Raw genomic sequence first — 23526 nt, forward strand, 5'->3', positions numbered from 1 at the left:
GCCAGCAGGTCCTCGCTTGCCCGGAGCTCACAGCAACTAGAAATGAACGCATGGGTGGGCACACTGCTATCTGTCCTAGGCCTAGAACAAAAGGGATTTCAATGCACTAGGGGAAATACATCAACCAAAAACGCATCCATTTTTAACACCAACCTCTGCAGGCCTCCCAGTGACCACCCCTCCACTCAGCCCACTGCACAAGCACTGAACTGTAGATCTACAACCTCAATCAACCTTAACAACCACACATCACACACCACGCCACTCCATTGCACCTTGATCAATGCTAGGTCCATCCCAGCCCGAGCCCGGGATATTAATGACCTGATCAATTTACTAAGCCTCGACATACTTGCAGTCACAGAAACGTGGCTGCACCCTTCCTCAGGCCCAGCCCTCTCAATGGCTATCCTCCCAGGATTTACCATCCTCCACTGTGACAGACCCAGTACCAGGGGCACAGGAGTCACACTAATAGCAAGGGACTGTCTTTCTAGCAGTACATCCCTAAATCATAATTGTGAGATTCTCTCAGTCAAATTGCCTATTACAGACTTTGACACTGGGACTATTCACACCGTCTATGGCCTCCTAGGTCTGGCACTTACCTTTGAAAAGGATCTACTATACACCTTATCTGTTCCCATTAAGCCTACTTCAAAAATCTTACTCCTAAGAGACTTGAACTGAGGCTACAACGACCCCACTGACACTACTGTCATCAGTAGCCAATGCTCTCAGTGCTCTAGGCTTTCTACATTGGGTCTGTGCCCCAAAACACTCTAAAGGTCGCACTCTGGACTGGATTACAGACTTCAACTACAAGGTTGCTATCTCCAGCAACATCCTCTGCCCATGGTATGATCACCACGTAGTCCACTTCTCTATGTCTCCTTTCAGACAGTCCACCCCTGCCAACTCCCCCTTATCCTCAACACTAGCCCACAGTTCTAGAAACCCCACAAAGGAGTGTATTGCCCTAATGCTTAGCTCACTCCTATCTGAGTCTCCCCTCCCTATTGATCTCAATACACTCTCACAGGAACTCTTGGTTTACTCAGGACCTTCTTGAAATCCGCTCCAATAAACAGCTAGCTGAAGCTAAATGGAGAAAGTCATCTACCAAGGCTAGGAAGTGGGTGTTCACCTCCACTGCCAAATGCTATAAACACGTTATCCTACTGGCCAAGTCAACATCATATAACACCCGTATTGCCAATGCCAAATCAGACAGCAGAGAGATTTTCACAATCCTTAGGGAACTTGAAACCCCCACCAACCCCCCGGCCACCATCACCAAAGAGGACTACGGTGCACGAACATTCAAAAAACCAGGTCAGCTAAAATCAACACCTTGCAAAATAAAATCGATTAAAGCAATCCGTGGTTACACCCTCAAGCCAGCCTCCCTCATCCATTTCCCCCTCTCCACCAACATGCAGGACCACCCTGTGTTTCGCTTTGCCAATGATTCTGTCATTGAGGTTAAGATCATCCTGAAAGGTCTTAAACCCTCAAGATGCAAAGGAGAATATGCCCTGCAGCTCTAGTGAAGGACTGCTCTGAGGACCTCACACCTCTCACAACCTCCTTCATCAACACCTCCTTTTCCAACAGCATAGTCCCCCCTAACCTCAAGAAAGCCTGGGTTCTCCCCCTCAGCAGAAAACCCACACTAGATCTTACAAACCCCTCTTACTATCACCTCATCATGACTGTCCCATTTCTACAAGAAAATCTAAATTCTAGACAGGGTAGCCTACCTGCAAATCCAGCATTACCTGGAGGCTAATCACATCCTAGGGGTCTGTCATTTGGGGTTCTGCCCTGGCCTCAGCACTCCTGGACCTCAAGAATCAGCTGGATGACCCCAGAGATGACGGCAAGCCTACCCTACTCCTACTACATGACCTATTGCCTGCCTTTGACTTGGTGGACCACAAGATCCTCTGCCATCACCTTACCTGAGTCTGCAGCAAACTTTGCACCTGAATCCACAACTTGGATCACCTCCTTCCTACGGAGAGGTCCATCAGAGTATTTGTGGCGAACACCAGCATCCCTCCTGCAACCCTTTATTGTTGTGTTCCGCAAGGGTCATGTGTTTCTCCAACTTTGTACAATATCTTTATAAAACTTGTATTCATCCTCCTTGACTCTATTGGCATATAAACAAACTATGCCGATGCCACGCATATTGTACTGCCGCTCACCGGCAACTACATGGAAGACTCCACCTCACTGAACTCTGTCTACTCAACCATTCAAACCTGGATGGCCACACACCAAATTTGCCTAAATAATGAAAAAAACGAGATCCTCCTGGTGGCCCCCTAAGCAGTGCTCAAGAAGCTTGATCCCCAGTATACAGCTTTGTCTTTAAGGGCATCCCGATCGCAGTCTCATAGTCTGTCAAGATACTTGGAGTCTACCTGGATGCCAAACTCTAACTCACGCGGCATGTGAATTCCATCCCCTCATCTGCTGCCTAGACAACTAAGCTCATTAATGCAGCTGGACCCTTTTGATCCTCTGAAAACTGTCTCACAATTGCCCCAGCCAATATATGCTCAAGACTTGACTATTGCAATGTGGTATTTGCAGGTACCTCAGAACATAACATTAGGAAGATGCAGGTCATTCAGAACAATGCCCTCAGAGCAACACTGAACAAACACAAACTGGAACACATCACTGCAACATGAAAAAAGGCCCAATGGCTTCCCATCAGCAAGAGGATTCAATTTAAGACACTATCAATCACTCACATATGTCTATCCCAGGAGGCCCCATTACATCTCTGAGAAAATCACCAAAGCAGCCTCATCCAGACCCACTAGATCTGATCATGCCCATAACCTTACTCAGCCAAAATTTAAATGGGCCAAAGCTGGAGACTCAAGTTTCCCAACCACCGGAGCCAAACAGTGGGACTTACTCCCACATACCTTGCAAGCAGAACACTCGTACTGGGCCTTCCAGTGATCTCTAAAAAGTCTCCTATTTGCATAACCTCTTAACCCTTGTTCTGCCTGGTCTTCTCCTACTTCTTTTTCTGTATATTGTGTAACACCACTCATGCTCCATTTTTTGCAAGTAACTGGTCATGTAAGAGTGCCTTGATGCCTGAGGGCTTAGTGCACTATACACATGGTAAAATAAATAAACAAATAAATAAATAGCAGCACAGTTTTAAAAAAGCCTACTTGTAATTCTCTGAGTTCAGTCTCTTTAGACCTCTGTCACAGAGATGTACTATTTGCCAGTAACAGGTGCTTATTTGAAAACCCCTTTCCCTCGCATATTACATCTGACTCTGCTTATGCATTGAAAGACAGGGGAATGCAGAGTATTTGCACCTCGCACAGTTATTAATAAATATAATCAATTCTTTCAGCATACATTTTGTTGCGCACCCATCAAGTCTACACTATGGTCTTCAGCAGTGGCATTAACTGCATGATGTCTCTTAAGCTATAGGGGGCCATGATTCCACTGTGATCTAAATGACTCAACTCCAGCCTCAAACACTACATATGTTTACAAATACTATTTAGATTTACAAAGGCAATCCCACTTTAAGGTGGCAGCCGAAATGCTTTCAGATTGAACTTCGCTTTTCCTGCAAGGTGGACAGGACATTAAAGAAAACACATCTCACTTTGTTTTCGATATACACAAGGAATACAGAACATTGGAATATTAGCATGTGTGTCCATATTTTCCAATTGGACCTCCCTGCATTATCAGTCTTATTACCTTTCCAGATTTCACCGTCATCAAGTTGGACACATTAGGGAAATGGTGGGGCTTCTTTTAGTTTACCTTTTAAAATGCAGCTTCTGATTTTGGGAAGACTAGCAAGGGACCTGATCAAGCAAGTGTCATTCCAACAGCAAACCCTCAATTCAGGTGGCTTATTTCAAAGTCAATTCCCCTGCACAGATTGGTCATCCTTCTATTGCTGTTCTCTCTGCGTGGGTCAACGAACAAAGGTTCTCTCTCTGTAAATTAGTCCTTTTGTTCTCCAATTTCCAGTTTGTTCCCCTCCTTAGTCTTCATTACCCAAATCCATATTCCATCATTCTCTCCTTCTGTGCTATGGCTATTCCATTATATGTCCCTCTAATCCCACCCATGGTCTTTCAGAGGTGTGGCTTCCAACCAACTGACTAAAAAGGTGGGATAGATGCTGTACTCTTTCTGAAGAAATACAAATTTAGTTTTGGTACTCTAATTGCTGACTCTTCAGTGCCACCTTGATCAATCTTATATTGTTAGATTCTGTGATTCGGCGCAAACATTTTAAGATGTTGGATAATTGAGTTCTGATATTTTCTGATGACTTTGGCAGTTTTCACCATTTACAGGCAATTTCAAACATGATGAAATATATATTTTTTTTAAGATTCTGATGGAGCTTACACTTCTCTACAAACTGTCCATGCACCGCTTAATTTGGTTTTTGTACATTTTAGGTAATTTCCTCTTCATGTTAAATGCATTTATTTCTTTGGTTTGCAATTGAAGCAGTACCACTAGTAATTTTTCTTGAAATGCATATTCTCAATAACCTTTCACCTTGACTAATCTAAGGCAGATATCTAATTGGAGTGCATCCAAATGTCATTCACCTTTTCTTTTGACCTCTTATAGTTAATGCATCATTGACATTGATGGATGATGAACTGGTTTACAAATTCTCTTTGGTAATTTGAAGTCTTGTGATCATTGGTGATTGCTTGAAGTTGATTTATTGTGTGCATCTCATTTAAACATCTATTGTGCATACAATTGAGGAGCATTTAGGTGTTGTCTAAAGTCATCTGGCCTGACCATGACATGACATTATTTTCTTACAAGTTCCAACAGGACGGTAGACCGGGATATTCTGGGCTAAGCCATGCTAGGAAATATAAATACACAATGTTTATTTAATTATTTAGTTATAGGAGGAATAATGCTCTTTTGATCACAAAGGAATGTACAATAGATAAGAAATCAGATTTGACAGGAAGCAGTGAGCTTCTTGCAATGGGGTGAGTTTGAGGCACATTCTGACAAGTATGTGGAGGGCAGTAAATGGAACGGTCATCAAGCACAGTACAGAAGTGGCCATACATAGATTGAGGACAATGAACATTGGACATTTTAAAGTACAGATAGGCGGTATGGCCAGCTGTGCTCAGAATGTGTCACAACCCTCAGCCCTGATCCCCACTGGCAAGCCCATTGGCCAGGTGGAATCAGGGCTTGGGTTACTAATAAGGCCTGGCATCCACTTCTCAGTCCCTCTTGGGGCCAGTCCTGGCGCCTTTGGCGCCAGGCTCATCAGTAAGGAAAGACATCTGCTTGAGGAACTACTTTATTTAGGCTTTCAGCCAACATGGAGGCATCCACATAGCTTGATTCCTAGAACCAAGCTATGCGGTCTAGTGTTTTGGGTGTGGTGGCCTAAGGACTACTTTACCTGGACTACTTTACAGTGGCTATTTAAACCACACCCGAACAAGACAACACGCTTCGCATTACTTTGCTTCTAGTAACGTGACGCTCACCGTGTCCAGCTTTCTCACGAGCCTGGTGAATTTCGGACCTGCAGAAAAACCAAGAACATCGTTAGCAGCAGAATCTTACCTGCATTCATCATCCTTCACTGCTCACAGCTCCTGAGCAGCTCTGTTGGTGGAGTTCACCGCCCATGATCGAAGGACCTGAGAAAAGGAGGAAGACATCATTAAAGGAGGTAGTGGAGACATTACAACCACAAAGCGCTTAAAGACTTACCTGGTTGGTTGCTTTTTCGGCCGGCATAGCTCCGGGACCCCATCTGCACTGGGAACTCACTGCGACCTACGAAAAGAGAAAAGCACAGGTCAGTGAGGACAAGACATCGATGCGCTACGCAAAGCGCCTCCTTACTGCATCATAGCGCTATATCGTGCCATTATCTCCCGGTGAGAACCAGCATATCCAGTTCTAGAAGCGGACACTCCGCGCTCCTAGGGAGATAAAACAAGAGAACTTTAGAACAGAGAAAAGGCATGCAAGAATTACGATGCCATCAATCGCAATAAGACCTACCTGAAAGACACTACAAGGGCAGCAGTCAGTGAAGTAACTGGACCGCCCACGCCCACAAAAGACAACGCGCCCCTGTCCAGAGAGCAGGACGGAGAGCCCACCGATTCCGACAACCAGGTGAGGAGAGAACCTGGAGGGGCTGGAAACACAAGGGAGGTGGGGGAAAACTTTCCTTGGTTGCCCAGTCCTAATATAGTCTTCATTTCCAGGCGGAATCCCATTGACACCGAGACCACACCAGGGAATCATTGGGAAGGGCACCAACGACCAACTGGCTGGGTGGCGTCCCCGTGGATACCAGGTGATCGTAACAGGATGTGACCATGATGTGTGAAATGCTATAGTGAAGGTAGAGGAAGTTAGGGACAGAGGTAGGTTAGAGGCAACGGAAAAATGTTAGCTAGCAGGCACCTGAGAGGTAGGTTAAGAGGGTAACTAGGAAGTAAGGATGTAGGCTTTTAGGTTGGTTATGAATACATCCATGTGGACTTTTTCTCATATCCCGGGACGGGAATTCCATGTAAGTGGAGCAAGAAGAGAGAAAGAGTTGAAATGAGAAGAAGCACAGAGAGGGCAATAAGTCACAATGGTAGTCGAGGAGGCAGAGCAGAGATTACAAGAGGCTTGTAGAGTTCAATAGAAGAAGATAGATACAGTGGTGTCTTATTGTGAATAGATTTGCGAACCATGAGAGGAAATGTATATCTGCCCCTGTTTTGCATGGTCAGCCATCCAGCCTAGTGATGGTACGGTACGAGGAAGTAGGTGTGAAGAGAGGGTGTTTAAAGAGAGTCCTGGTAGCAAAGGTAATGATCTTGTCGAGAGTACAGAAAGCATAGTTGGGACCCCATAGAGGAGGCTGGCATATTAGTCCAGTTTTGAGAAGACAAGAGTGGTTAAGAGATGCTTAGCAGTGTTCTAAGGAAGGAGGTGCCTGATTTTCCTAATATTTAGGTGGTTGAAGTGAGCTGCTGTTCCAGTTTTGGAGATGAAAGAAGTGAAGGTATGAGAAGGGTCATAGATGATGCTCGTTTCTAGCTGATGAAGAGTAGGGGAGAGTGTCGAGTGGGCGCTGGAGATTCAGAGGAAGATATGAAAAGCACTTTTGTCTGGGAAGAAGAAAACCTCTGTTTTGGAAGAGCTTAACATCGGAGAGTGTGAAGACATCCAATATATAATTGCAGAGAGACAGTTGGACATTTTGATAGAGAGATTAGAGGAGAGTTCAGAAAAAGAGAAGACGATTTGGGTGTTTTCTGCAAAGAGTTTATACAAGAACCCAAAGGAGGAGATTAGTGCCCCAAGAACAGAGGTGTAGAGTGTAAAGAAGAGCGGACGCAAGAAAGAGCCATGCGGATCACAGTTAGAGGAGTGAGTTGAGAGGTGTTGTTACTCCAGGAGACAGAGAATTGGCGTGGTGCAAGGTAGGATTCAATCTAGCCATTGAATCTATAGTGAATCCCAAGATGAAAAAGAGTATTATAGAGATCAGAGTGATTGACAATATCGAAGGCAGTAGACAGGTCAAGGAGAATTAGGATAGAGGATAGGTTGGAATGCTTAGTAGAGGCAATAAAGTTGCACACATTCATGAAAGCAGTTTCCGTGAAGTGATAGAAGTGGAAATCTGCTTGTACAGGGTCTCGAAGTTTGTGGATGTCTAAGAAATTAGCAAGATGGTGGAACCCAACCCTTTGCAGCACTTTAGACTAGCGTGGAAGGAAGCCAGTAGGTTTGGGTTAGCCCCTTGCTTTTTTAGGAGAGTGATGACCATGGAACTTGTTTCCAGTTCTATTTCTCTGAAGTTTTGAATTACAATGGTAATCACCAGATCCAGGCATGTCATTTGAAATATCTAATGCAAGAACTCCAAGTACAGATGTATGTTACAATGCACGGAACTGTAACATTTATTTTAATCTTATCATTCATAGTGTTACTTTAGGTAAATGAAATCTTGCCATACTAGAAATTACATCTAGTTTTCTTTATCACACAATTGTAATCAATTTCCTGTGCTGGTTCTTGTAGTCTCAGGAAATCACAAATAGCTGAAAGAAAATATGCAATGGCACTCTGTCTAAACATGATAGTGAGCAAAATGCAGAGTTGACAAATGTCCTTTCGATTGTGACAGAGGCAGAAATCTACAAGAAGTGCCAAAGTCAATGCATGTGCCAGGAAGGTCTTACACATTTTATTTATTCTAGGCCTCATTTTTATTATTCAATCCCTGACAAACTATAGCCCTATAGTACAAATAAAACACTGCTGAGATACTATATCACAGAGTGTATCTGGGACACTGACACTGATGGAGCCCTCTAGTACTCACAGAGCACCAGACTACAGGAAAAGTAGTCAAGATTGAGGAAGCTCACGCTGCTACAGCCCTAATGCACTTAAAGTGTACTTCTGGGGGATGGTGATACTGCTGGTGTTCTTAAGCCCTTCACAGGTTATTGCTGCATTCCATACATGACTAGCGAGGCAATGCTGGGGGTCGTATAACACCAGCAATGTACTTCTAGATAAAGCACACACTGAGGGGGTCCTTTAGCACGGAGAGAGCCTGCTTCAGGAAGCTCACTCTACTTAAGTGCTGTGGGTGGTTCCCAGGATAGGTAATGTTGGAGATGTGCTGCAAACCTGATGTTATGTATTCGTGCCATTAATTTGATACATAGATCTTGGCCAGTGCTGTGCCTGCAGAGAGTAAGTTAATTAGAGATTACCTAATGTTACCATATGGTCAGCTGGACATGAAGGTATAAACCAAGTGGTGAGAGGTGCATAGGATATAGCGGTGTAACTGTGCTAGGGGATTTAAGGTGTTACATCAGTGTCAGGAAATAGGAGGAGGATCAATCGGTCTTAGGCTAAGGCTTTTCTCTTCAGATGGTTATCTGCAGAAAGCAGGCTGTTCTACCTTTCTCTACGTGGGCCACATTTATGTTATCTTGTTAAGAGCACACTACAGTAACCTTGGATCCACAAGGGAACATAATCTACAGGTGCCCTCTATGCATTAAAGACTGTTTGATGGACTTTACAAGTATCCCTAATTCATAATGGTGTATTGTGGATTGATACTGTTTCAGGCCGCTTTCCGGCCTTCTGGATGGCACCCATCTAGAAAGTTTGGGCATCGTATATGTAGTCACCAATGATGTAGAATATAGCACATTACAGAGCAATTAAATCATAAATCTGTATAAAATAAAAACGATTGAATATAGTTTAGTGGCCTCTTGCTGCACTACAATACAATTTGCTAAATATTAGGGAATCTAGATCCAAGGCTAGATCCATGGCAGGCAGGTGTAATAACCGAGTCCTGTTGTTGTCCTTTGAATTGTGTTAATTATAGTTTTGTATGTTCCATTTTAAATTGAGGGCTACAAGTCCCAGAATACACATTAATTAATGAAACAGGCCGGCAAGGGTTACATCTACCTGACATGGGTCTAGTTAAGGGCTCTGAGTATTTCCATTTGAGAGGCCAGGGAAAGGGACGCTGGCACGCGACTTCCACTGTGTGGTCAATGCAGCAAAATTGCCTGCTTGTCAGACAAGGACTCACCCTAGTGAAGTACTGAGTGTGACGAAGAAGAGGGTAGAGTGTTGAGAGCAGTGCTTAATTTGTGGCGGTGTTTGCCAGTGGCCAACACCAGCAGTCTTTTTTGGGGACCGGAACATCGGGCGCTCGTGTAATTCCTTTGTTTGTTGAACTTCCATGATCTTCCATGATCATAAATCATTACAAGTCATTCTGCTGCTCTCCTTGCAGTTGCAGGCCATGGCTGGCTGGCTGGGCCTACAGCAAAACAACAACAGCCAATGAAAAGCAACATTCTGTTGTTACTATGCACCTTTGATACATTCTGTATAGTAACACAGAATGTATAGTTTTCATTGGCTGTTCGACTCCATGATGACGTGTGTTGGGGGAGGGTGAGTGAGTCACGTGTTGTTGTTGCAGAGGCAGCAGGCAGTTCACGAGCACACTTGACTTGTTGAGGCGTGGCGTCAGTGACTCGTGAAAGCCTGCTGCCCTGCATGTGTAGTTCCAACTTCGGTGTGTGCGGCCTAGTTTTGCTGCTGCATGCAGCTTAAGTTCCTCTGGGGCAGCCCGGGCAGGCGCTGGTGTTCAACAACGTGGACGCGGTAAGTACTCGTTCTGATAAATTATTATAGAACATTAATTATTCATCTGCCAGCCCCGAGCCGTGAAATGAATAGTCTAGAATCATCCACGGCGGCGGGCGGCATAATAATAATGAAGTATGGTGGCCGTGGGAACCACGCTGACTCGAGCTCCCCTCAGTGCTCCGTGTCCCCCCCACCTTTGAATGTATTAAGTGGCCGGTGTTGGTGTCGTGCTGCTTCTGTGTGGGCAATGCGCAGCGGCTGTGTGAATCAGTGATGATCAATAGTAACAGTAAGCGCCCCGCGGCTGCAGCCTAGGTCACCCGACAAAGGCTGCAGCCGCGGGGCGCTTTCCGTTACTATGTGATCAGATTCAGCTGCTCGCATTGCTTCATCGCCCCGCCCCGTGGGCCTGCGGCGGTGGCCTGCAGTGCCTGCTGAGCCCGCCCTTCGGCCCTCCGTAAGGCAGGATTTGGCCCGACAAGGCCTGCGGAGCCGCGACGCAATGAGAGCGGCAGCGAACACTGGGTTCGTGAATGCTGCCGGCTGCAGTGCGCAGCTTCCATGGAGCCCCCGGAATGAGTGTGAAGTCGTCACTGGGGGGAGGGGTTTAGGGGGGGAGATCATGTCGAGAAAACAAAGTTGATTGAATCTGGTTGAATCTGGTGCCTGCATTGTCCATCTGACACGGTGCACTGTCTGATTGCCACACGTGGACGGTCTATCTGTAAATGCCAATGATATATATAAAGTCTATCTTGCTCTGTCCCCATTTACTGTTTGAGCACATTCCCCACCACTAGCCAGTTAAATGTGAGAACGTATTATATTATTATTTGGTACAGAGCTTCTCAGAGTGGTACTTTTGATTTTGAATAAAAAAGCACAACAAAATACTAAGGTATCCCTGAGGTACGCAGTGCACAAGTGTGTACTGAAAGGTGGAGGTTGATCTTATTCTTCACAGCTGTCACTAAACAGTGGGGTCAAGCTACTTTATGACTGGTACTACGTACCTGTAACCGTTGCCAGTTCAGTCAAGATCTCGGTTCCAGAGGTGGATTAGACTGCAATGTATTGTTTATAGGGATGATGGAATTGGGTACATTTCAGTTTCTTGGGAAACTATGATAGTGCTCCTGCAGTGGCAGGGAGGGGTTTGATTTATTTCACACTTCCTGTCTCTTGATGCACATATGTTTTCCACTTGAGTGATTATTGTTTGCTTGTTTGTGGAAAATCATACCTTCATATGAACAAGGCACCATTTGCAAAGTATGAATTCTAATTTTAGTATTTTGGGAGACAATAATACGTAATATCATGTAAAGAGGCCTTGTATTATGAGGGGCTGACAGTGCTTTCATAATGCCCAACAACGGGCCTAATTGCCCAGGTCATTAAAACTGCTTCTGTCTGTCCCACAAAGAAAGAGCTGAAAATTGGAAATATTTGGATTTTAATGTTTACAACCGGGTATGGGTTACTTTGTAAACCAATTTGCTTAAATAAATAAAAAAAGAGCTGATTTCGTATCTTATGCCACCTCACTGCACTATATTTTTAAGCAAATCGAGGCAAGGGCTTGCAATGCACCTGTGTTTGTAGACGCACACCCATGCTGTATCGTTGTGGACTGTTGAGCTTGCACACACAGGGCCCGGTTCATGGAATATTTTGCATGGTGCAAAGTGACTTTGCACTACCAGCAAACACCCTGATTCATGGAACAGTGCAAAGTGTCTTTTTGCCGTGCAAAGTGACTTTGCACGGCAAAAAGACACTTTGCACTGTTCCATCAATCAGGGCATTTGTTGGCAGTGCAAAGTACTTTGCATGGCAAAAAGACACTTTGTGTGTGCTGTTCTATGCATCAGGGTGGAGCAGTGCACAGTGTATTTTTGCAGTGCAAAGTGATTTTGCACGGCAAAAAGACACTTTGCACTGTTCCATGCATCAGGGTGGAGCAGTGCACAATATATTTTTGCAGTGCAAAGTGACTTTGCACCAGTGAAAAGTACTTTGCACCGGGCAAAATATTCCATGAATGGGGCCCACAGAGATTTTCGATAGGATTGCACCAGTATAACTTTTATGAATCAGGCGCACTGTCGTCGTGGAGGAGGCCAGTCAGCAGAGAGCGCACGTGAAAAGCCGTATAAATATGTTTATCATGTTTTCAAAATCAGTTTCTGAGAGAAAATACATGGCTTTGTCAGTTCTGTGGCACAGTGTGGCCACTGCTCCCTCCTCTCTCCCCTGCCCATGACTTCACAATAACCCCTAGTGCCCCCAAAAATGAGTTCAACATTATGAAGGGAAGGCAATGGGATCCCCTGTCCCCTTCACTCCCTTGTTTGATCTCATAAAATATTGCCATTCCCAGAGGATTTAAAAGTTGGTATGAATTCTGCAATTCGCCTCTCCATAGACGACGGTCGTACCTAATAACCTCTGTCCTCCCCATTTCTATAAGACTGTAAAACTCTGTGGGGTAGAATAGGTCTTTGCTGGGAGCCAACAATCTATAATGAATAAAGACTGCTACCAGGAACATTCCAGGATTCAGTTCCCTGCAAGCTGGGACACCCTGGAATGCCGCACATCTGGAGGTAGCATAGCAATCTGCAGGCTATATAAACCAGTTTGTCCCAGGTTTTCATTCCTCCAATTTGAGGAGAACAAAGTGGGTAAAGTGTGGCCGACACCCAACCTCTGGCCTAAATATGGGCACCCAGCGCCTCATTGGCCACAGCATGGCAGGGGGGGGCATCGATTGTCAGTTGGGGGGTCTCTTTTTTCCCCACTTAGGGCATAGTACGTGTGAATGGATGCTCCTGACCAAGTGCAATTACAAGGCTAATCAAGCATTGCATTCCCTTTTCCATAGGAAAATGTGGGTTGTGTTTTTATTTTATTTCATTGTTTTTTTATAACGCACCTAATACCACCAGAGTTTGGTTTCTAAGCGTGGATCTGGGATTCAAACCTCTGTTGCCCTGCGTGGTCTTGCTTCCAAGACCAGCGCTTTGCCCCTGAGCATGTTATAATACAAAGTATGAAACAAACAGTAATAATTTATTTAGGGTAATTCCCTAACTTGCTCTAGTTTTCTCAATTGACTGCATTATTATGTGTACAGCTTTTAGGTATATTTATGAAGCATTGGCACCACCCTGGAAGGTGCCTGCTGTTCAGCATAAGTGTGTGATCATGGCCAAATAATGTAATCTCACCTGACCTCAACTGCAAAGGGTCACTCATATGTCTGTGGGTGCTGTGATAGAGGTCAGTAAAATATTGTGCAGTAGTGAGTGCCATAGAAAGTTTGCTGTGTTAGTAAAATGTCTCACTTGCAATACCTACAGATTTGGCCCACTGTGTCCTGTGAGGCTTTCTTTTTCCCACCCTCATGTTTGGTGCATGCAGCTCAGGGGGCAATGGTCATGCCTTTTGTGTGAACCCAAATATCCCAATTGTGCCTCCAGCAGTTGAATTTCCTATTGAGCATACAGGTATCACGCCAGTGGTTTGCAATTTAATTGACTTAGTGCCTTTGCCCCCCTTTAGGGTTGCAGTGAGCGACCGCATCAGAGGTTCGTTCATCGTGGTGGCAGTCAGAATCTGAGAGTCGCAGGCTGCTGGTGGTACGCTCCATCCTCGTCCCTGAAAACAAGGTAAGAATTAAGACGTACGTTATCAAGCATAAGTGGGGTGTAATTGTTTTACTGATTCAAGGAAAGTGGGTGCTTTTTTAAAAATGGAGACGGGCATGGGTCTACACTACAGAGCGACATTTCAAAAGTCGCAAAATTGTATGGTTCAGTATGGTGTGTTGGGGGATAAAAGGAGGCTACTGGCACTTTGCAGCCATTTACAAACCACCCACATGGTATTTGTTGTTAGATTTATTTTTGCAATGTTCTCTTCAGCCATGACAAGACAAACGTGTGCACATTTGTATTTATTAGCCTGGCTCTAATGGAAACCGTATTCCATGTGTGCACTGTGCTGTGCACTAGTATATGTGTTTGTTCTTAGACATTTGCTGTTCACCAGTCCTTGATTCCGTTTGAAGCACTTAAGAGGTCTGTTGTCCTATCCTGACCTATGGCCCGATCATTGTGTGTATCGAAACTTGGAAGGAATCCCATGATATTGATTATCCCTACTTCTCATTTCCTTCCCTAGAATGTCTGGAACCCAGAAGAAAATGTCTTCATACTTCTCAAAACCTGGTAAGAAATGCAGCACAGATGAGCCTACAAGCAGGCGAAGTAAACAGGTATCTGGTTCCAAGTCAGATAGTGTTTGTGAAGAACCAGAAAAAACACTAGATGAGACCACCAGTACTACTACTGTCAACATCCACACAGAAATCCAGACAGCAAGCATTCCACTCGGAGAGGAACAGGGCACAGGTACTTATGAAGATCGTGAACTACCGAACAACAGTGACACGGAAATTCCAAATACTAGCACGCCGAAATCTGGTCAATTATCACTTCTGCAACGTTCAGTTCCCTTAACGAAAGGCCGACTCCCTAAAGGCTGGAATCTGGACCAGAAACAATATTTTCAAACCAAGTACCCATGGTTGATTGTTAAAGGACACACTCTTGGATGCACCATTTGCGGTCAAGTCAATAGCTTTGGTGCAGAGAAAAGTCATGGGATGAAATTGTCTAAAGAATGGACTGAGTGTACTGTTAGCTCATATGGTACCAACAAAGAAAAGCAACAAAGATCCTTACAAAAGAAGATTACCGAACATTTCTCAACAAAGGCACACATCACAGTAGCAAAAATATTAGAGCAGGCAAAAAAGATACATTGCTTAAAGTAACTTCTAGAGCCCAGGCAGGGAAAATAGCAACAACTGCCAGAATATTCCGAACGGCTTATAAAGAAGCAAAGCGGAACAGTCCAGCCTATGGTTTTGAATCTGAGATAGACTGCCAGCAATTGAATGGGCTAGATATGTGACGCATTTTACATTCCAATGTGGCTTGCTCAAGTATACAGCAACATATTTCATCGGAAATGAAACGAAAGACATTTGCCAAAATAGTTGACTCTTCTCCTAAGGTGTGCCTTTTGCTGTATGAGACAACTGCCTTAAATTAAAAAAGTTATTTAATTGTGTACCTACGTACTCAGCTACAGGATATGGAGTCTCCAGCTAATATTTTTGTTGACCTTATCGAGCTCAGTGATGTGTCTGCTGAAGGTATAGTGAACAGTTTGCTCTCTTCGCTCCAAAAGGACCCAATTAACATTAGTGAGGACTTTCTCACCAAATGTCTGGTGTCAGTCGCTTGTGATGGAGCATCAGTAATGTTTGGCCGCAATAGCGGGGTTGTGAAAAGGTTACAAGAAAGAATTTCTCCCAATATTGTAGCCTGGCACTGCTCAGCACACCGCTTAGAACTTGCTGTCAATGATGTCATGAAAGACATTGGAGCTACAAATCATTTCAAAGCATTGCTAGACAAACTGTATTCTCTTTTTAGCACATCTGTGAAAAATTGTTAGCAGCTAAAAGAATGTGCAGTTGCTCTTGACATTCAGCTTTGTAAAATAGGAAGAGTGTTAGATACTCGCTGGGTTGCCTCAAGCCACAGAACAGTAGAGGCTGTCTGGGATACTTATCCTGGGCTTTACAAACACTTTACATTGGCATCTAGTGATGGCTCTCGTGATGGGACAACACGAAGCATGTACACTGGACTATGTAGGCGCCTTTCGTCTGTGCAGTTTGTTGTCAATCTTGGCATTATGGTTGATGCACTTCAAGAGTTATCAGAATTGTCTCTTGACTTACAAAAGCGTGATTACACATCGTGCTATTTGCTGACAAATATCAGTGTTTGAGGCAATGGTAGAAAGGCGAGGAAAACACTGTTCCCAGTGCCAGAAGGCCATAGAAGAAAATAGTTTCCAAGGAGTGACCCTGCATGAAGGAAAGGCGTGCGACAAAAGAATTGAACATAGACAGTTTTTTCGCAGTCTTGCAGAAAATGTACGGAGCCGTTTGTTGTCTACATGAGGTTCTGCTGCTGCTGACAACAAAGTTGCGTACGAGAAACTAATAAGCAAACTCAAAGTTTTGTACAAGCAGCACTGGCCAGATGAGTTACCACCTATGTATGGAGAAAGTGAGATAGAGTCTCTGTGTGAAAGATTTGACATTGGTGACACTCGTCAAACCATTGGGCTTACAGGGAACATAGGGAGACGGGTGGAAAAGAAGCTAATAGACACTACAAGGAACTTTTGACAGCTGTGAACACTATTGCCATGTCCACTGCAGAGTGTGAACGAGGGTTTTCACTAATGAATCTTGTCTGCACATCAACAAGAGCATCCCTGCATACTGACACCATTTCATCATTATTATTTATTAATCTTGTTGGCCCACCATTGAAGAAGTTCAACCCCATCCCCTATGTCAATTCATGGATTGCAAAAGTATGAAGAGCTGCTGATGACCCTAGGAGTAAGGAATGAAAAGACGACATGGCCAGGTCAGATTTAGACTTTTTACGGGCTTTTATGAGCGAATAGAGACAAATATGCACACTACTGCACTTGTAATTGTTTAATATATTATTTATTTGTACTTTATTTAGTAACTGCTATTTGCATTTGTTTGTTTTGTTCATCTATTGCAATGTGCACTTTATTATAGCAGCTTAGTCATGGTGATCCCAACCAGCTTTTGGCAAAGTTGTAATAGAATCTGGAGTTACCATGACATTTTGTGAAATGTTATACAGAATATTTTGCCATGTTAGGCTAAATACTGTGGCTGGCAGAACGTTAATTACTTAAAAAAAACACAACATTTAAATAGCATCTGCCAGTCTATTTAATTGATATAGATTCAATGCCTTCTCTACCTCCTTTTCTAAGTTTAAAATGAAAGCCAAACATGGCACCTTGTACTTTCTTGTTTGGTTCTGTTCTATATCCAATGTGTTTATTTATTCTTAGTATGTTTATTTATTATTTATTCAGTGTGGGGTTAAATAAAAGTGTTTTTGAGGATCATGTCCCAGATTTGTAATTACTGCAACATCTGTTAACTTTCATTCAATCAAACCTAATGTTTTAAATACTGTCTATTATTTTTCGTAGTGTACGTCAAAAGAGAAAGATACTCTCACTGTGAGTCTCACAAGAGACCCCTGCTCCACTGAGAGCCATTTGGGAAACAGGGCGGTGGGAGGGGGTGGCCGGTGGGGAGCCATTCTACAAAATTGATAAATAGGATAACATCCACAGGTTTTCAACAATTTTATCAAATGCATTATCACTTTGAGGACAGCAAATATGGTCCAGATGTCTAACGAGTGTGGTCTAGAACTTAGAAGTGTATTCAAATGCACTGTTTTCCTCTGGTGTTGCCGGAATGCTGAAACCACTACACCTACCATAACAAGTAAGTGTTTTCCAACTTTAAAGCATTATACTTTCTCAACCCATGTGTGCCCTTCCCCATCCATCCCACTACTAGCCTGTGCCAGCAGTTGCTGCAGTGCCAAACATGTGACATCGAGCAGCAGCAGTGTGATGGGCTGGTGGTGGGCCAATCTAGGTAGGTCTAGCACTGAACTGGCGCGGGCCACGCAGACGCACTGAGAGGCGGCGCCACGGCCGCATTATGGGGCCAATATTTTTTGGGCACTGGCACTTATTTTTTTACAAATTAAGCACTGGTTGAGAGACTGCAAAACTCGTATGCCACTGACACTCTGAACAGAGCCACATAATGGGCAAGTAGAGTGTTGTTTGCAATCACTTTAGAATGCGGCATCTGGATTGCATGCCATGGTGTTGTCATGCACTTTAACAGGGTAGACCATGATTCATTGGCAGTTCTTTTTAACGACTTTTTAGGAGAATAAAAACGGAGGCATTTTATATCGGCTCTTCTTAAGGCAAATGAATGCTTGGCATACAAGGATGTGTCATGCAAGGGTTATAATCGAGAGACGCTCCTTGCCTTTTAGCAAAGCTCTTCACATTTCCGTGTTTCGCTTTTATTATTATTCACTAGACTGGGCCCAGAGAGGTAGGGTTCCCAGCCACTCATGTAATAATGGCTGCCATATGAACCGTGTTTGTTTTACCATGCTCATGGGACGGAGGTTCTGGAAAAATCTGATGTGCAATTTAGCAGCAGCGGGTTTTCATGAGGTTGTGCTGCGCTGTTTTTATTACTGTGGACACTGCCGCTTAGCAAATGCGCAAAGTAATTGCAATTCTGGTAGATGTCTTTGATCTCTTTGAACCTACGCGGCTTTGTTTGTCCATCATGAGACATTGTTCGTTTTGAAGGCGAGAAACACAATGACGCATTTATTTGGGCTTTTGAACTGGGATTTAATCTGATTAAGTAGATGTTCGTGTTCAGGGTGCAGTGTCCCATGATGGCAAATAGGACTTAAAACTTTCATTAATCGGGTAACATTTTCGTACAACACACCTTCACCTACCTTTAACCTCCTTGGTAAACGAATCACTATTTTTCTAACCACATTCATTTTTTTGTACTGGACCCTGTTTTAGTAATTGGTCTGTGAGGCGAAAGTAAGTTTATTTCCTTCAATTTTCGTTTTTATTTGCCTGGTGGAAACTGAAAGCAAGAGCAGGTAGGACCTCATCTCTTCTTAGTGGACTCTACATTTTGTGTTGAATTCTTTTGATTAAAACATTTACTATACATAATAGTTAATTAGAGAAAACATAACTACGGCACGGCTCAGTGGCAACGCGCTCGGCTTGGAAGCAAGACGTTGCAGAGCAACACAGGTTCGGATCCTGGCTCTTTGGTATTAAGCGCGTTATAAACAACCAATTATAATAATAATTAATTGGTACAATATCCTCCAGGAATAAATCTATATAGAGCATCACAATGATAGCGCTGCACCACCCATCAAAATGCATTCATGCTGGCATGTACATCCAATCGCCCTACAATTAGTACAAACCAAATAGAAGTAACCATAATAATGAACTATAGAAAACACTAGGACGCGCGTCAATCAGACAATCGAAGTTGGTATCCTCCTATATAACCACTGGTCTAGATACACCCAAAATAGCAAGAAGGAAGAAGAGAGGGACAGCAATTACGTTTGAGGACCAAGAGCAAACATCTCATCTGACACCCCACAATTGCGATAGAACCTATCTCCACCACTTATATCTACTGAGTGGAAGAGCACGAAAGAGGGAAGATTCTGTTGATTACCCATGCAACATTTGAAAATTCATAGCCGCAAACTAATAGCCTGTAACCAAGGAGTCCCAACCATAACCCTACTACAGGCTTCCCAGAGATATCCCCTGGATATGGTCACTAAGCTAGAGAGATTTTAGGATCTCCTCCTGCATCTCCTTTCTTAAGGTTTTCTCAGAGTGCACCACAGCGAGAATGCCCATCAGTGGGTCCCATGTCTGCGTGAACCATGCGTGCACTGAGAGGATTTGCTCTCCAAAAGATTGACTTTGCAGAAATGATTTCACCATTCTTTGAGAGAAAGCTGCTCTAATGGTTTCCAGTGAAATAAAATACATTGAGGGCAATCTGCAATACTAAAGTCTACGAATTTCTATATACATCTCGAGAGGCTTACAGGGATAGGCCAAAAACCTTTGCTTCTTTACAGGGTGGCCAAGACCTCGAAGGGTCCACGTGACTGAACGGTTAGCCATGTTCAGTCTCAAAGAACCAAGACATCCAACCTATCTAATGCTACCTATTTGTGTCAGAATTGTGGCACCATTTAGGGTGGGATGACCAGTCTCTGGATCGTATTTGGTAGCATCAGTGGAGAGAGTTCCAGTAGTAACCTCAGTGGGAGAAGAGCAAGAGGAAGCACAGGGTATGAAAGATAGAGAAAAAGAAATAACAGGAAGCAAGCAGTAGATTCCACAAGGACCATCCCAAACCTCAGGTAGGGGCACATATCAAACCAAAGGTATGCCCTTCAAAGCATGGCACTAAAGCCATCAAAGGTTTGGAAGACCAAGGAGCCAGGCCTCCACAACTCCCCTAACCACCCCCACAGTCAGCTGAACGTATGTATATTGTAGACAGCGACAATAGCAACATGCTATCAACATCAATTGATGAGAAAAACATATTTGCATCAACCCTTGAATGCTTCACTCTGTGAAAAAAGCAGTGACCAAAATATAGCCTTTCAGGTAGCGCAGACGATCCGAACCCTCTGCGAAAAATGGCGAAAAAAGAAGGCCGACACCTGTTTAAACAAAGGGGGCTCAGACGCCATCTTAAAAAACATGGTTCCCGTGATTTTTAGCTACCGGTGTTTGCGGTCACCAGCAATTTTGATAGGAAAGGGTAGCATTTGACTGCTACATGAGTTTCTAGACACAGGGGATACTAGGTACCCCTCCAGCACTCAATTGTAAGATAGTGTGTGCTGGGTCTAGGAATTTAAAAAGACTAGTAAAGTCAATATAACTTTACATTCTCTGGGAAACAGTAGTTTATCCCTGAGAAGGTATTTAAACCTTGGGACAGCCTAAAAAAGCTTCCCTGTGTTAGAAGAACTCCTAGTAGCCTATGGAGACACTGGAAGTTACATCAACCACGATATACTCAGTGGAATCCAAGAAGGCGGTTCCTTGGTAACATCTCCATCCACTAACAATACAGGTCTAGTCTTTTTCTTTCACTTTGTCCGTCCTCTCTTTCTACCAATTGTTCGTACTTATTCCCCGCGAACAAACTGGTAACTGCGTTGCTACTCTATTCGCATTGCTCCCTTGTTTTTGCTCGCTCGTATCTTTTGGTACCGGCTCCCACTCAAACCTCCTTCTGAGTCCTCCCTCTTTCCTCCTCCTTTCTCCCTTCCTTCGTTTTTGACCGTTTCTTCGGGTTTTCTCAATTTTCCTTTCCTCTCGCTCCCGACTAGCCCTCCTCGGCACTGTTTTCTGCTTTCTGTCCTTTCCTGCCGCCCTCGGCAATTCTTGTCCTCGGCTGCGGTAGCCTCCGCTTGCAGCTTCTGTTTTCAGCCGCTCGTGGCTTTATTCTGCACTTACCTTTCTTCTATCCTCGCTTTGACTTACCTAAACATTCTTCTTTCCTTCTCTCTCCTTTGATTCTTCTGTCTTTCCTCTGTTTCTTAATTCTGCTGCCCCATTCCTTTCCTTCTGGCTACAGCCGTCTAAGTGATCTACTGCAGTCAAGAACCTTCAGTCAATTGCACCGATTGGATTGGAATCTTCTTCATCCTTCTACCGGACACTACGGAACTTGTGCATCTGATCCTCCTCTACATCTGCACAGTCTGGGTTTTCTTCCCCGAGAGGGTTTCCCAGGGGGCGGCCCCCTGGGGAGCACAGAGCACAGATTATCTGGCCTCTGGACCTCCGGGGGGTCGCTTCTTACCTCTTCATGTCAGATCTTGGAATCCGAAGAGCCGTGAGTACCCCGTCTGAGTACCACAGTTGTAAGAGGTTGTAAGACTCTGTGTCACTGCACTGAGGGTGCTGTGGGGCACACATGAAAAGATGATGCCTTGGAGTTATCTAAAAACCCCATAATCAAAGAGCACACGAGTGAAACACACATCAAAATACATGAGAGAGTGGGAAAAAAGGCTCACACTCTCTCTAGGTAAAAAATCAAGTCCTCAAAATCCATCAAATTTGCTGGGGGTCTCTAAGGTGAAGGGAATTAGCACATTTATGCGAATTCACCCTAACAAAGATACATTTAAGCACTCAGATTATGGAAATTGGTGTAATCAAATGTGTATGTTTTGATTTCAGGGCAAATCACTATTGATGAAGATACAACTTGTTTTCCATGATTATATATTTAGAATTTAGAACACTTTAGTCATAAAAGTGCACAACATGTAAAATATTAGGAACTGCTTAGACCAAGATTTGTTGCCTAACATTCAAGAAACTTGTGATGAAAAATAGAGCTAAAGGCCCATTTATTTTCATATTGTAACTATCAATATGCAGGGAAATGCCCAAAAAATGAGACTTTTTAAATACTATTTTACAGGTTTAAACAAAGACTTCAACAAATATATATTATTACATTAAGATCATAAAACAAAATAGAATATTCTAAAGTTAAACTCTTCTATGAAAAACAATTATTTAATAATTTTACATATTTCATATCAGAAGTGTATAGCAGGAAATATTAGGGAATTCTAGTTTCCCACACATTTTCAATGCCAAATGTTTTTATTACAAGGTCAATTTCTTTCCATATAAATAGTCCATAATTCTTCGCATTGCAACCAATGACTCACATTCACTAAGGAGATTTTTAAGAGACTCGTCAGGAGCATCTTTATTGCAAACCATGCACTTTTCTCTATTTTGGTGAATTTTCTGTTGCTCCTCCAGCACTTCAGTGGCAGGGAGTTGATTTAAATGTAGTTTCATGAACTACCATTGGCAAAGTATGCAGGGAAACAGGGTCAACAATGAAGCAATCTTAGGTCCTTCATTCATAACCTCGTATAAGGGAGTACTTTTGGGTGAGACTTAAAGTAATAATTAAAATACCCTTACCACATACTGGTTTAAACCTCACATTTTGTTTGTAAATCTCTTCCATCTTTACTATCAATCTTGATGTCCAATAAGGGAATTATTTAAAAAATAACTATGCATATTTGGTATTCAATATTGTAGCTAAGGTATGGCGTTGTATTTTAAGATGTTTCGAGATATTGTTAGAGATACCACTAATTATTTTTAATCTGAATTGAATTGCTCTGGAAATTGCTAGCGCCTGCCAAGAACTTAACCTCAGCTTTTTATACAGTCAGTTGGATGGCCCGTACCCAGACGGAAAGCTTGTTCCCATAATTTACTGTCTAATTGCCACAGCCAAGTTTGGTCATCCAATGCCCATATTGCTGCTCTAAATAGGGTGATTGCCAAAATCCTATAGGGTTGAATAAGAGAGAACAACTATATAAACCTTTAAGTAGTGTGACCTGAGTGCTACTCCCCTATTAAGAAGCACTTATCCGTAATAATGCACCTCGTAGAAAATGCAACATTTTTTGTGGCCAAAAATATAATCAAAACAGATCCACATAAACTGGATGTATGCCAGTTAAACATTCTTTTAATAGGTGGCCGGATAGCCAACACAAGTTTCGTCCTGACACCACAGGTCTTCTTCAGGGCTTCTCCAGTTTTAAGTTTAGCAAATGCTCCATTCCAATGTGACCAATTGTGGATGACTCCTTCAGAACTCAATAGTGAATGTTG

Source organism: Ambystoma mexicanum, chromosome 7p (genome assembly GCF_040938575.1).
Source record: "Ambystoma mexicanum isolate Mex_15411 chromosome 7p, UKY_AmexF1_1, whole genome shotgun sequence".
Lineage (NCBI taxonomy): Eukaryota > Metazoa > Chordata > Amphibia > Caudata > Ambystomatidae > Ambystoma > Ambystoma mexicanum.